This window comes from Zingiber officinale, chromosome 7A (assembly GCF_018446385.1).
Source record: "Zingiber officinale cultivar Zhangliang chromosome 7A, Zo_v1.1, whole genome shotgun sequence".
Classification (NCBI taxonomy): Eukaryota; Viridiplantae; Streptophyta; class Magnoliopsida; order Zingiberales; family Zingiberaceae; genus Zingiber; species Zingiber officinale.
The window spans coordinates 78,538,743-78,553,652 of NC_055998.1; the positions used below are offsets into that span (position 1 = coordinate 78,538,743).

Below are 14,910 nucleotides of genomic sequence, written 5' to 3' on the forward strand. Positions count from 1 at the left end.
AGCCGAGTGGGCTGCTACATATATAACTGCGTGGTTGTTTACTTATTTGTTTGTTAGTATTTCCGGCCGTGTTGGCCGAGGTATATGTGGCCCTGAGGGCTTTGTATAAATGTTTCAGATTGTCACCCATACAGGGGAGGTGCTGCCGAAATTTCTTCGGACAGGATCTTTCTCGGGGCGTGACACGTTTGATAGGTAAATTGAGATAAGTCACTAGAAGGGAGTGATTGTGAGGACGTGCTCCCAGGAAGGGAACATTAAGCGTCGATCCAACTTAAATTCATTTCGGAAATCTAAGTTGAGATCGTGACTAGATTCCAGTCTCGAGGAGACAGGATCTAATTAATACTCTGCTTGTCAATTATAACAGTGCTAACACTTTGTTTTGTAGGGTAATATAAATTGTACTTTGTGTCGAACTAACCATTTCTTGCAGGAGAAGGACTTCTTGGAGAAAAAGTGGTACGAGGGCCCGGAGTGTAAAACTTATCCCCAACGCATGTTGCAACGTGGAGCGCTCTGGTTGGACGGGATACATCACACTCCAAGCGCCTAGAAGGAATCCGAGCGCCCTGAGCCTCCTATATAAGGAGGATGCACCCTGGAGCAAAGAACAACGAACAACAAGATCTTCCAACGTTTGCTCTGTCGTGCTACACTCCTGTGACGCTGCGAAAGCTCCTCCGACAACGCGCCTCATTCTCATTTCTTTTTGGTTGTCGGTATTCTTTCTTTAAAGCAACTGTACTTTCAATTGTAGAACAATTATTCGAATTGCTAGTAGATTGTCCAACGAAAGCACTCAATGAGTGCGAACCTTGGAGTAGGAGTCGACCAAGGATCCGAACTAAGTAAAAAGGTTCGTGTTAGCATTGCTCTATTTTCATGTTTTTCGCTGCGTACTCAATATTCTTTTCGACGTTTCAAATCGATATTCATCCCCCCCTCTATCGAATTACACGATCCAACAACCATAACTTTGAGATTGAGGTTGATAAGTCTTTGAATGCCACAAGGAGATGCCTTGATAAGTTCTAGTTCAATGAAAAATCAACAAGCGAGAGTCTCACCGTTCTTTAGATTTAAAAAATATGTCAAAGATATATGTGTGGCCGTCATCCCCTTTATTTATAACTATAGGGTGACCAAAAAACCTTAAAAGGCCGAAAGAAAGCTCATTTAGTAAAGATCTATATAGACTACTTAGCTATTTTAAGCTTATGACATTATTACAACCCAAATAAAGGTAGAAATTGAGTCCAAATTGTGCCTACATATCCATACTACATAGATATGAGACTTAAATGCTAATTCAGCTCAAATAAGCCTTGAATTAGGTTGACTAAGCCAAATGACTTACTCTTGGTCAAACCTTCTTCAATGGTAGCTTTGGCTTTCGCATCTTCAATTAGCACATTAAGCGCTTCTTTCATCTTTTTAGCCTTAACCCTTGTAATTGGACCTCCATTGATGCATAATGGATCATCATTAATATCTAGAGTGGGGTGAGCGTGATCCATATCATAAGCTTGTTGCGGAACTTGTTGTTCTCTTTCTTTTACTCCATCAGGGCGTAAGGCGGCCAGAGACGACGACGTGACTACCGCCACTGCGGGGTTGGATCAGGACGAAGGAGATGGCGGACATGCAGCTAGCAGTGCAGTAGGTTGGCTCAGTGCCCTCGATTGCCGCCATCTGACGGCTGGGGTTGAAGTGGCGCTTGTAGATGAAGAAATCTCGTTCGGGGCCGAGCTCGCGGGAGAACTACCGAGCATTGTCTCTGCTTCTATAACTGTGAACGTCGTCGACGCCTAGATCGACATGTTAACCATGCCGTGCTTCCCGAATTTATGGTGCGCGCTTGCGAGCGCCGTCACTATATCCCCCATGGTCGGCTTGGGCACCAAGGCCCACTGGTCGCCGGTGCCACCATCCTCCTCCTCCTCAGCGCCACGCTTCTTGGATATGCTGAGTTTGGGGAGGTCGAGGTTGGAATCGATGAGGGCAGATTCCACGATAGGGTTTTGAGATGAAAAGGAGCAGGAAAAAGTGGAAGCACCAAGAAAATTGTCATTTCTGGACTCAATAAATTTATTTCAAAAATCAATTTTTTTGGACTCACTTCATTAAGAGTCTGATGGAAAATTATATGGGACATGAGGTATTAGGTCGAAACTTGATGTGTCTAAGTATATTTTTTTATATCTTGGTCATTTGTATTAATAGTTAGTAGTCATCTGTAATTTACTTCCTCTATATTGGCCTAGGAATAGGTTGGAGGAGGTGTTGAGGTGAGCGAATCACCTTTTTTTTACCATATGATGCAAAATTACATCCACCTCCTTATTAAAATTGGTTGAATCTCTATCACCAACTTTATGATCATTACCCTATATTTAGATGGGATGAGCAAAGGTTCATTAACAACAAGAGAAGGGAGAGAAAGGGAGGGAAAGTAAAGTATTTATATTCTCCTTATTTGGGAGGGATGGAAAATTCATTACGAAACTGTTATCTTTGAGAGGAAAGTGAGGATAATGAAAATTAAATATGTAAAGTTATAAAATTACCTTCACTTTTATTAAAGACTTAAGCGTTCAAGAATCTAGTGCATCTTGCATATATTTATTGGTTAAGACTTACACGTTCAAGCAATTATAGCTCATTTGTTAAAATCGACGTCGACATTGGAGTCGAAGTCAGCATCGGCGTCGAAGTCGGTGTTGGCATCGAAGTTGGCATCGAAGTCGATGCCAGCATCGACATTGAAGTCGGCGCCAATATTGACGTCGAAGTCAGTATTGGCATTGAAGTCGGTGTTGGAATCCAAGTCAGCATCGAAGTCAACATCAGCATCGCGTCAAAGTCGGCATCAACATTGAAGTCAGTGTTGGCGTCAAAGTTGATGTCGACGAAGTGCGAGCGTCAGACAGTGCGAGTGTTTTTTGTCATGATGCAAAGAATACCTAAAACAATGATTTTTAAAATTAATATAATAAAATAAGGATAAAATTAGGACATAATTTTCTTAGTTCCCCTTACCTTTCCTTACCCCCCAAATCAGAGTGTAAAAAATTCTTTCGTTTCATGGGTAATGAAGGTTAAAACTTATCCTTTCTTAACTTTCTTTTCCATAGTTCACTTCCTCCCAAATAGAATTTCAAGTCTCTCTTCTCCTTCCCTCCCCTTTCCCCATCTCTTCCCAAACAGTGCATTAGTTGTCTCATCTCATCTCCAATTTAATATCTAGATTCTTTTTCAATTTCTTCTGGATCAAATTCCTCAATATTAAACTTCACAAACGATTAAAGTCTGGATTATCTCTATAAAATATCTCATCAACTTCTTCTTTCAAATTATCTTCGAATCCATCGAGGTCATCTTGGACGTCGAAGCTATCAGTCTCTATGATAAAATCTAATCGCCCTTGGCATGAAGTTTGAGTGTACCCAAAAGGTAAAAAGTGATCTTTCATCTTATTCCGATTCTTGATCTTGGTTTTGCCATGTTGATATCGTAAGCGCGGCAAGTGCTCCCACCATGTCATGCTAGACCTTTTGAGTTTGGAGGCATTCAATTTTATTTTCAACTAATCAAGAATTTTCTCATGATAAAAAAATTCGCTCCACTTCATTAAGCCAATCAACGAAGTCCTCTATTGGTCATACTAGAAAATACAGGTAGATCAACTCAAAATCTAAGGTCTCTATGTCGATCCTCTCGACCACGTATTTCATGATCTTCACGAATTCATATCATTTCCGCTAGGTGTTGGAATAAATCTACAACTTGCCTCTATAAATCACACCGTGTTAAATCTAAAACTTGCCTATGTAAATCCTCAATCACGTCTTTGGTGTTATAACCATGGTGCAAAGTTTCCTTAGCTAGAACCTGCCCGACATGCCCACGATGACCTTCATTGAACTTGACGCTTGACTTTCTCAAATTATAGTCTGCCAGCTTTGATACCAATTGATGTCGAGTAGAATAACGATTATTTTGTGGACTAACAAAAAGAGAGATTGGAGGAGAATGTAAGAAGAGAAAGCACAAAGAAAAAACTTTTATTTAGAATGGAGGAATATTTCCTAGTATAATTAAACACATATTTATATCAGCTCTACGTTACGAGATAAAGAAAGGAAATAAACTTTAGTATCTACATTACCATACAGAAAGAAAAGAAATTTAAAAGATACGAAAAAAAGTTCCAAACAGATTTACCATCTTAAATTCCCTAAGCGTATTAAAAAAATCAAAAATATAAAAAATAGGCATTATAAAAAATGCTAAAAAAATTAAAATTATTAAAAATAATAATAATAATTTACCGAGAAGCCGCCGTCAACTCCCTAATTCGCCCTTCAGTAGTGATGGGCTCCCTGACTGCGCCATCGATCTCTTCCAAGCCTTCCGATCCTTCGAGTTTTCCACCTCCGCCCCCTCCATTCAGTCCCTCAACCCTGTCCTCATCGGGCATTCCGCCAAAAACGGCATCTTGGGAACCGACGCGAGGTTGAAGGAGGAGATGGTGCTGAGAGGAGTCTAGCCCAACGCCATCACCTTCGCATGTGTGAAAATCGATAATAGACTTCAGGATATTATCCGAAGTAATAGGTAGATAATTATCGAAGTAGACGCACGTGAAGTAAAAGGGTTAATTTTTTACTTCACCACACGTTTACCGAAGTCTATCACTGGTCCAAAACCAGTTCAAAATCGGACCGTTTTCGAAGTAAAAAAACTCTATTACTTCATCGAGACCAGTAAAATGACCGAAGTAGTTGATGATTTATTACTTCATAGGTTTCGTTTTTGTCGAAGTAAAATAGGTATACAACTTCACAATTTTTGAATTCTGGTGCAGTAAATGTTTAATTTTACTTCTGCATAATTTGTCTTGGTTGAAGTATTTATTATTGTATTACTTCATCGTAGTATAGAAGTAATAGAGTATATTTTACTACAACAAAAAATTCAATATAACGAAGTAATTTATACAAACTACTTCATAAATTTGATTAGTAGTGAAGTAAATAGTTTCTTTAACTACACCACTATTTAAATTTAGTGAAGTCTTTTTTGTTGTATTACTTCATCATTTATTTATAGTATCAAAGTAATTGACCATATTTTACTACAATAAAATTTTAATTGACAAAAATTTATATTATAATATTTTACTAAAACACAATATTTTTTACCACAAAAATTAAACAAATATATCACAAATATATATCAAATACAATCCAAAAGTGTATTAATAAAAGACATGTTTAACCATAACCCAAAAACTTTTGTATCCATAAATCTCTAAATACATGTCTAAAATTTATATCATAGCCTACACTTAGACACCCATATAGAAGTAGACAAATTCGCTCCATTCACTTCTGACTTCATTATACTGAGATTGATTGTAATATTGTTTATTTTTTGATGCTGCAAACTGAAACATTAACAAAAGTTTGAGGATCAATAAAAAATGACTCAATATTTTATAAAGAAAATATTTCATAAAGAAGAAATTCACCTTTCTCTCCAATTGTGGATCTTCATCCAAGACTATCTCTTTCATGTACTGCATCACACAATATCCATATTCAACACCACCATTTTGTTTAAAATTACCCTAATAAAATTGAAAATGTCATGCAAGAAGTTACAATCCAAATAATAAAAATTATTGATTGTTGTCTAAATACATGGTCACAATACATACTGTCAATTGTTTAACACCTGGTCCTTTTGAAATACCCCTTACTGCATTATATATCTTGACCCCACTACATTGTAAATAATAGAGCATTATTTTTATAACCTATAATGAATTGAATACATTCAAAATCAGTATAATCTACTACTTACTTGGTCATAATAGTTTGTCAAACATAGTCTCGGTTCCTATTACTCAAAGAGTTCAAAAAATATATCATATTCTTATCTTCATTAATTATAGTCAAGATCCAATGGTACCTCTACAAATAAAAATATAACATTGACTAACAAGTAGTAGGAATTGATAAATAATTAAAATCTTACCCAGTGTTATATGGGATGAAGCAAATGTTATCTCCGTTCGATACTCTCAACTGAGCAACAATATGTTATGATAATTTACTGCCTTCTTCACCCACACCGCATGTAGGTATGTGACCAGGATCCACAAATGACACATAGTCAGCTCTTTTTCCTTTCTTCAAGTATGTGTAAAGGTAACTGTAAGGTAATTACAAGGTAATGACAAAGTAATGAAAAATATATGATCTAAGAAACTAACTAATAGACGGATGTTATATATAAACATTATGGGAGGTTTCATCAATAATATTTGCATGCACAGGAAAAATTTAGCCAAGGAAAAATTTTAAAGTAAGCAGACTCAAAATATTTGCATGCTAAGATTCTTTAAGTATCTAGAAAAGCACAGGAATATAACTTAAAATGTTAGGGTATATGAATGCAATTTATTTAAAGTACAAACCTTATCATCTTCTCAACTTGTTTTGCCACATTATATTCTAAATCTGCATACTTTTGTTTCGCTCGTCCAGATTTAGCTAACTTTTTGGATTCCAAAATGCTTGGAAGAAGATAAAGCTGATAATCTTCATGTAATAGATCATACTGTATGAAAAATGTTAAAATCTGCTTAGAAATTTTAACCCAAATATACTATAGTACAACGCCTACCTACCTCATCTCTAAACAAAGTTAGAACCAAGTGTTCCTTCAATACTACCTGAAACAAAAATGATGGTATTTGTTAAGAAAAGGGAAGAGAAGATTTATTTTAAACTTGTTTGAACTTGGATACACTGATAAAAAACTATATTGATAATAATTAAAGAAAAATAACTTTCTCATTAAGGCAGGTAAGGTATATCAAAGTTCAACTTAAACAAGAAGGATTATATGACACGCATATTGCCTCATATAAGAATTTTCATGGAGAGGAATATTCAGAATAAGAAAAGATTTAATACCACATGATAAGTAAGTAAGTGACAATGGATGCTCATAAGAGATGTCATGGGCAAGAAATTTTTTGTTTAACAAAGATATAATAATCCTCTTTTCCTTTTAGCCTCATGAAGCAAAGCAGACAATCAAAATCTATATGCCCAAGATACGATAATTACATTAACAATTACCAAGATTACTTGCAGGTGAAGCATGCACATCACCTATAATTTTTGTAGAATACTTCAGGGAATAAATTAGTTAATCAAGCCTGAAGGAAGATAAAACAAAGCCAACATTTGACAGAAAATGTCTTTTGAACAACAATCTTCATACATCTGCATCTAGTTAAATTTAGACATGTTTTCCAAATTTACTCCATAGCCATTAAATTAGAGAATTCAACAACAGGCATTACATATAGTATAGTAGCTTAGTAGGAGCATACATTTTTCAGTAAACTATTAAATATCCTAGATATCTAGGAATTCATGAAGAAGTATTCTTGACCTAATTGCTTGTAAACTTGAACTAGTGGTGTTATGATAGATATAGAGTTAGCTATGGATAGTGGTCTTTTTTTTCTCTATGACAAAGTTCTTTCATTGTAGCCTTGATGTTTAGGAAGGACCTTAGGCCTTTGGAGAGCCTACTCTCTGTACCTTAGCCATGTGAGCTTTTGAATTGGCTACGATTTGACCACCAGATGCACTCTTTATATTTGCAGAATCAGCTGTCAAAACCATTGACTTTTTAATCTAAAAGAAAAGAAATGTGATAAATAGCAAACTGTGGTCAGAGCATGCATGCATCAAAAGAAAAGCATCAAAGCACTATAATTAAAACTATGGAAACGTAACAAAAGATAACATGTCTAACTTATACCAGTCTCCATATTTACACAAGTATAAAAGATAAAATAGATAGAATACTTATTTTGGTCTATCCAATTAAAATGCATTGCATAAATACAAATATTGATAGAAAAAAGTGTTGGTGCAGCGGAGGCCGGCAAGAGGGGGGTGAATTGCTCCTGAAAAAATAAATATACCCTCCTCGTACTTTCAACTCAATTAGTGCAATAGTTAAATAAAACAGTAAAAGAAAGACACAGGAGAATTAACCTGGTTACAACCAAGGAGGTTGTTAATCCAGGGCAGTAGAAAAAGCGCAGTAAAAAAAATCTCCTTTGCTGAAGGCGGAGAAGTCTTTTACACTTTCAAAAGCTCAGAACTATTGCTAGAAAACACTACAGATTGAATGCTTGAGTTTATAGTGAATTCCTAGCTCCAGGGGCCTTTATATAGGTCCTGGAAATCCTATCACGAGGCTCCAAGGCGCCTCCAACGAGGGTCCAAGGCGCCTCCATGGGAGTCAGCGGATAAAACTTTATCCGCGCGCAGAACGGTCACTTTGACTGGTTGAAGGCGCCTCCAACCTGGCTGAAGGCGCCTCCAAACTGGTTGAAGGCGCGTGTGAGGCGCCTCAGGACTGTTTTCCAGCTCCTTTCCACTTCGCTTTAGCTTCCGATGCTCCGATCTTTTGGGTGATTGTGGCCAACCAAAATATGGCTCACCCGAACCCAATTTCCGGCCTTCCTCGAGCAGCCTTCCGTCCCGGCTTAACGTCCCTCGAACGCCGCGCACGCTCTTCACGCCCACCGGAGTACTCTTCCGCAGCACTCTCGTCCTTCTGATGCACCGAGCCCGTCGGCTCCCTTCCCGTGTCGTCCTTCTCGCTAGCTGCGTCTTCCGCTCGACTTCCTGTGCTCCTAAGCTCCTGCACACTCAGACACAGGGATCAAATACAACGCAGGACCTAACCAACTTGGTTGATCACATCAAAACTATCACGGAGTCCAACAATCTCCCCCTTTTTGATGTGCATCAACCCAAGTTCAAGTTAGGGACAACATAGACATAAATAGTAATTTTAAAGGTAAATTACTAGACTAACAGGTTTAAGTACAATTTTGCAATAAATAAAATTACAACACCTTTTTTAAAAAAATTTGTAATAAGTAAACATTTAAAATTTTATCTCCCCCTTGTTTAACTCCCCTTGAACTTGTACCTTTCTCTCCCCCTTTGATCACAGCAAAAATGGGGTTAAGAAAATATGAAAAAAAATAACTTAAGTTAAGTGAAATGTATAGAATTAAAAAAAAAATCTAAGTTAAAAATGAAGAAAATCAAATTTTTGAATTTTCAGAAAAAATTTTCTATGTCAATATGTATTTTTCAAAAAATTTCTAAGTCAAAATGAATTTTTTTAAAAAAATTCTAAGTCAAATTTTGAATTTTCAGAAAAAATTTTCTACGACAATATGAATTTTTCAAAAAATTTCTAAGTCAAAATGAATTTTTCAAAAAAAAATTTCTAATTCAAATTTTTGAATTTTCAGAAAAAATTTTCTACGACAATATGAATTTTTCAAAAAATTTCTAAGTCAAAATGAATTTTTCCCAAAAAAAAATTTCTAAGTCAAATTTTTGAATTTTCAGAAAAAATTTTCTAAGTCAAATAAAAAAAATTTCTAAGTCAAATTTATATTTTTGAATTTTCACAATCTGACTTTTTAGAATTTTAAAAAGATTTAAAAACTTTTAAAGTATTATTTAATTCTAGTTTAATGCTTTTTCAGAAAGTTAATTAAACATTTTCTTTCAATATTTTAGCTTCCAGGTCGTGGCGAGGCACTAGGCCTTCTTGGTTATTGGAGCAACAACCACTTCCTTAGACAAAGCTTCCTTAAAAAATTTCAATGTTTAATTTTCTCACTGTAATCTTTTAATTTTTGATAGATTAATTAAGTACAGATTTTGGAACCCAATAGAGGTTCCTTCCTACAGGATTATTCAAAAATCTAGGGGGTACATAGCTTCTTGGTATTTTCCTAAGTTGTCCTTGATGCTTCCTTATATTCCAATTTAATTTACCATAAATTCTAATTTTTGACTTTGGAAATTTCTTTAAGCATGCATCATTTTTCAATTTTTCAATTTCTAATTTTAGATTTTTATTTTCAGAATTTTAAATTTTCATTTTCTTTTTCTAAGTGATCTAATTCTTTAGGCAAAGCTTTAATAAACTCAAAAGACTGCTTAGAGTTTAGGGCACGTACCTTACTTACCTCATCTTGCGATACTCCCCCTTCATCATTGCTTTCTCCTTCTGATGATCCTCCCCCTTCATCTATGCTCATTTCTGAGCTGGACGTTTCTTCTAGCTGATGGTTGGCCATCAGTGCTAGTCCCGAGAATTCTTCGACTTCGGAGTCGGAGGACGACGAATCATCCCACGTGGCCTTTAGATTGTGTTTGGGTCGAGTGGGCTTCTTGCTCCTTTCCTTACTTTTTCTCTTCAGTTTTGAACAGTCATCTTTGATATGTCTTTCTTCGTTGTAATTGTAGCAACGAACCACCCTTTTCTTTCCCTGGAGCTTTTTCGACTGCAATCTAAATTTGTTAGAATTTACAAATTTATTAAACCGTCTTACCAGTAGTGCCGCTTCGGATTCGTCGATTGAAGCTTCGGAATCGGGATCGTCTCTCCTTGCTTGTAGGGTGACGTCGAGGTTTGACTTCACTGCTTCTTTAGGCTCTGCAATCCGAGACTCGTGAAGTTCAAAGGTAGAAAACAAACTTTCTAAGGTACTTACCTCAAGGTCCTTAGAGATATAGTAAGCATTTACTAAGGACGCCCATTCTGGAGTTCTCGGGAAGGCGTTGAGCGCGTATCGGATGGAGTCTCGGTTCGTTACCGTTTCGCCGAGATTCGTTAGTTGCGTTATCAGCTCCTTGATCCGTGCTTGGAGTTGCACTACCTTCTCGCCGGTGTTCATTCAGAGATTCGTTAGTTGTGTTCGAAGAATGTCGCGCCTCGCTAGCTTTGCTTCCGAGGTGCCTTCGTGGAGCTCTAGGAATTTCTCCCAGAGGTCTTTTGCGGAGTCGTAGCTTCCGATCCGACTTAACTCTTGGGGCGGAAGTGTTAGTTAGAGCCCTAAAGTCAATCATTTGATGATTGTATGGACTCTTTGTATCATATTCTTGTATATTAATAAAGGCATTTGTTTGGTTATTATACTTATTTGTATTAGTGTCAAATAGACTAAGTATAATAGCGTCCTTGAGTATAAGGTTCATACCTATATCAATCGATTAGTTGAATCGATAGTGAGATGATATAGGGAACACTACTCTAAATCATTCCTAGTCGAGTATTAACATTCAGGGACAATGTTAATGCAATAAGACTAGCATGTAGGTCAGCTCGATGACTTGATCTCACAAGTCATGGATATAGAGATATCAAGCTGACACATGGGTATGCATTAGAGAATGTATACTGAATGACCCGCCATGAGAAAGTATCATGGATCGTTATATGAGTGTCATATACTTTCTCATGTGGCTATTAGTATGACTATTAGTCCTTAGACCTGAAGTCACCATGGATCCCTACATAAGGAGTTATATACTTTGGTTTCGTCACCCGTAATCGGGTGGACTATAAAGGTGATTACCTGGGTATATAACGAATTATGTAGAGGATGAGTGATGTAGATGGGATCTATCCCTCCCATATGGCGGGGCGACATCGGTATTCTTGATAGAGTGAGACCACGAAGTGCATGGCCATGCCAAATGAGTCAATATGGGATATTGAGCTCATTTGATTTAGTTTGTCTACTTGGAGTTCAAGATTTAGATTGATTAGAGGATGACACGGTCTATGCCTCATATTGATCAATCTAGATGTCTAGGATAGAAGGACATTGTCACATATTGTGAGGAGTCACAATTAGTAGTCACAAGGTGATGTTGGATCTCGACATTTCTTGTAACTTGGGTAGTAATGATGTGTTGCTAGATACCGCTCATTACTTATGCTCCTAAATGGGTTTAGGGCATTGCCAACGTTACAAGAACCTATAGGGTCACACACTTAGGATATTTAGATGGAGATTTGGTTCATATGATGAACCAAGAGGATTAGATTCATTTGATGAATCAAATTGGATTAAGAGTAATTCAAATTGGGCTAATTGAGTTAGACTCAAGTTGATTCATGTATTTAATGAGTATAATTTAGATTATGACTCATTAGATCAATTTAATTTAATGAATTAGATTCATTATATTAAGTTGGCTTTAATCAAATGGTTAGATTAGATCAACCATGAGAGAGATTGAGTCAAGTTTGACTTGACTAGAGAGGAAGAGGAAGAGTCAAGTTTGACTTGACTCTTTGCCACATCATGAGTGAGGTGGCAAGATGTGGACCAATAGTATTGTTCCACATCATCTTGTTTTGCCACCTCATGGAGGTTACAAGCCTCCATTGCATTTAATGTGGGTTGGCCACATTAAATGAGTGGAGGTTACTCATTTGCCACATCATTGTGAGGTGGCAAGATGTGGACCAATGGTAATGGTCCACATCTTCATGATGTGCCACATCATAGGAGTTACACAACACCTCTTAATGGCTTCACATTAATTGTGATTAATGTGGAATGAGAGTTACACTCCATGGAGTGGCCGGCCACACAAATGTGGTGAATGAAATTTGATTTTCATTCAAGGCATTACTTCTTCTTCTTCTTCCTCAAGAGAGCTCTCTCCCTTTCCTTCTCTTGCCGTGACCACACAAGGTGCTAGCACACCTTTTGTGTGAGGTTTCTCCACCTACGTGTCCGTGTGGATACTTCTAGAGGACCGGCGCTTGACGGTCTTGAGATCCGGCAACTCCTTGGAAGAGCGGGAACGCGAAAGGGCACGCAACAAGGGTAAAGTTCTCAACACATAGATCTAGGAGTAGATCTAAAAAGGTTTTTCAAACTCATATTTGGTTTTTCCGAAAAAATTTTACCTTGCACGGATCCGTTGGCTTTGGGTGATTCGGGGTTTCCGCGACGCGAAAAGCGATTTCGCGGCCCGAAAAATACAACAGTGGTATCAGAGCCACGTGCAAGGCGAGTACGAGTTTGTTTTTTGGTTTTATGAAAACTAAAGTTTATGTAATTTTCTGTAAAATTATGATTTTTGGGGTTTTTATGAGTATTTTTCTCGAGTAATCGAAGCACAAGTGTTTAGACGCGTGTAGGCTTCGGCTACCGGAAAGATTTTTCCAAAACGGCTTCGTTTCGCCCCAAAATTTTTTGGGACAGCAGGCTTGGGTGCCATTAGATCGCTTAGGAGCAACTCGCGATGGTTAGATCGCGGGTAGAGGTACTGCCCCTAACCCCGCAAGGGGATTTGCTTCGCGATTGCACCCGAAATCGCTAAAAACGAACCCGCCGGGAAGATTTTTCCGAAACGGCAATGTCTCGCCCAAATCGTTTTGGGACAGCGGGTTTAGGCGCTGTTGGATCGCAAAGGAACCCTCGCGATGGTTAGATCGCGGGTAGGGGCGCTGCCCCTGGCCCCGCAAGGGGATCTGTTCCACGATTGCGCCCGAAACCGCTAAACGGGTCCGCCGAGAAATTTTACTCGTAAAAATTGTAAAAAATTAATTTTAAAATTACAGAAAATTATGAAAATATATAATTTTGAATTATATATTAATTTTGTGATAGTCATGGTCCAAAAACCCAATGTGATTGGATTGTGTTGTAATTCATAATACGGCCTGCGTGCCGTTATGTGTTTGCGAGTGTTGTATTATATTCGCGACCTGCGCGTCGTGCCTTCTCTTATATTCTTGTTGTAAATTAGATTTAGACTCGAATGTAACTCGAGTTTCAAATTGTAATGTACAAATTGGAGCAGTGGAGGGTCCACACGAGACGGAGTTCCGAGGCGGGCACAAGCAACACAAGGTGGTCAAAGAGAGGAGCTTGGAAAAGCTGTTGACCCTAGGTTGACCAATCGATCTTCTCATTGGCTTGAGAAGATCGTAGTAGGGTCATGACTAAATCACAAATAGATTAATTAATTGCTTGTGTATGTGATGCATATTTAAAAAGTAGTTAATTTATTAGTGTCTTACGATTAGATTAGATCTAAGTCGTGCACATGATGCACCCTTGCGATTAGATTAGATCTAAGTCGTGCACAAGATGCATCCTTTTCGATTAGGTTAGATCTCAATCGACTCAACTCTAATGCCTAACTGTGCCGTGATACCTATCACTACCTCGATCACATGTATTGTTGAATCTGCCAAAGCAGAGCAATACATATTATCTTGGTAGGGTACGGAGGGACAATCTTGGTCCCGCCTATCAACGCATGGGTGAATACAAACTCAATTAGATTGAGTATTCCTAGTTACTCGGTTGGATCGAGTATTCCTGCCTTCAAGCTGGAGGCGCCTCCAAGCTGGCAGCTCAGCTCCTTTGACTTCGTTTCCAGCTTGTTGCGACTTCCGATGCTCCGATCTTTTGGATGATTGTGGCCAACCGAAATAGGGCTCACCCGAACCCAATTTCCGGCCTTCCTCGAGCAGCCTTCCGTCCCGGCTTAACGTCCCTCGAACGCCGCGCACGCTCTTCACGCCCACCAGAGTACTCTTCCGCAGCTCTCTCGTCCTTCGGATGCACCGAGCCCGTCGGCTCCCTTCCCGTGTCGTCCTTCTCGCTAGCTGCGTCTTCCGCTCGACTTCCTGTGCTCCTAAGCTCCTGTGCACTCAGACACAGGGAGCAAATACAACGCAGGACCTAACCAACTTGGTTGATCATATCAAAACTATCACGGGGTCCAACAAAAAGAACAAACACATCTTGTTTCACTTAGATTAGCTTATAACCACCAATGCAACTTCTATATGGTATATGATAAACCAAGACTAACGAAGCATAACTTGTTTAGCTGAACCCCAATCAGAAAATATGCCTGCAAATATTTTTTTAAACGTTTTTGCCACTATAATTCTAGTAAGCATATGAACTGGAATTGAGTGAGTGATTTGTGTGGTTGGTATAGTGAAAGGAAGTGCCGG

General features: G+C 38.1%; 1 long non-coding RNA gene across 1 annotated transcript; it reads right to left on the minus strand.

Annotated features, from left to right (window-relative positions):
- Positions 1–6,549: 6,549 nt before the first annotated feature.
- Positions 6,550–7,708, minus strand: LOC122000200. The gene is made up of 3 exons (XR_006117015.1): positions 7,629–7,708; positions 6,701–6,745; positions 6,550–6,630 (listed from the first exon to the last, which is right to left on the minus strand). It is a non-coding gene; the product is annotated as an uncharacterized LOC122000200 (long non-coding RNA).
- Between the last annotated feature and the right edge of the window lie 7,202 nt (positions 7,709–14,910).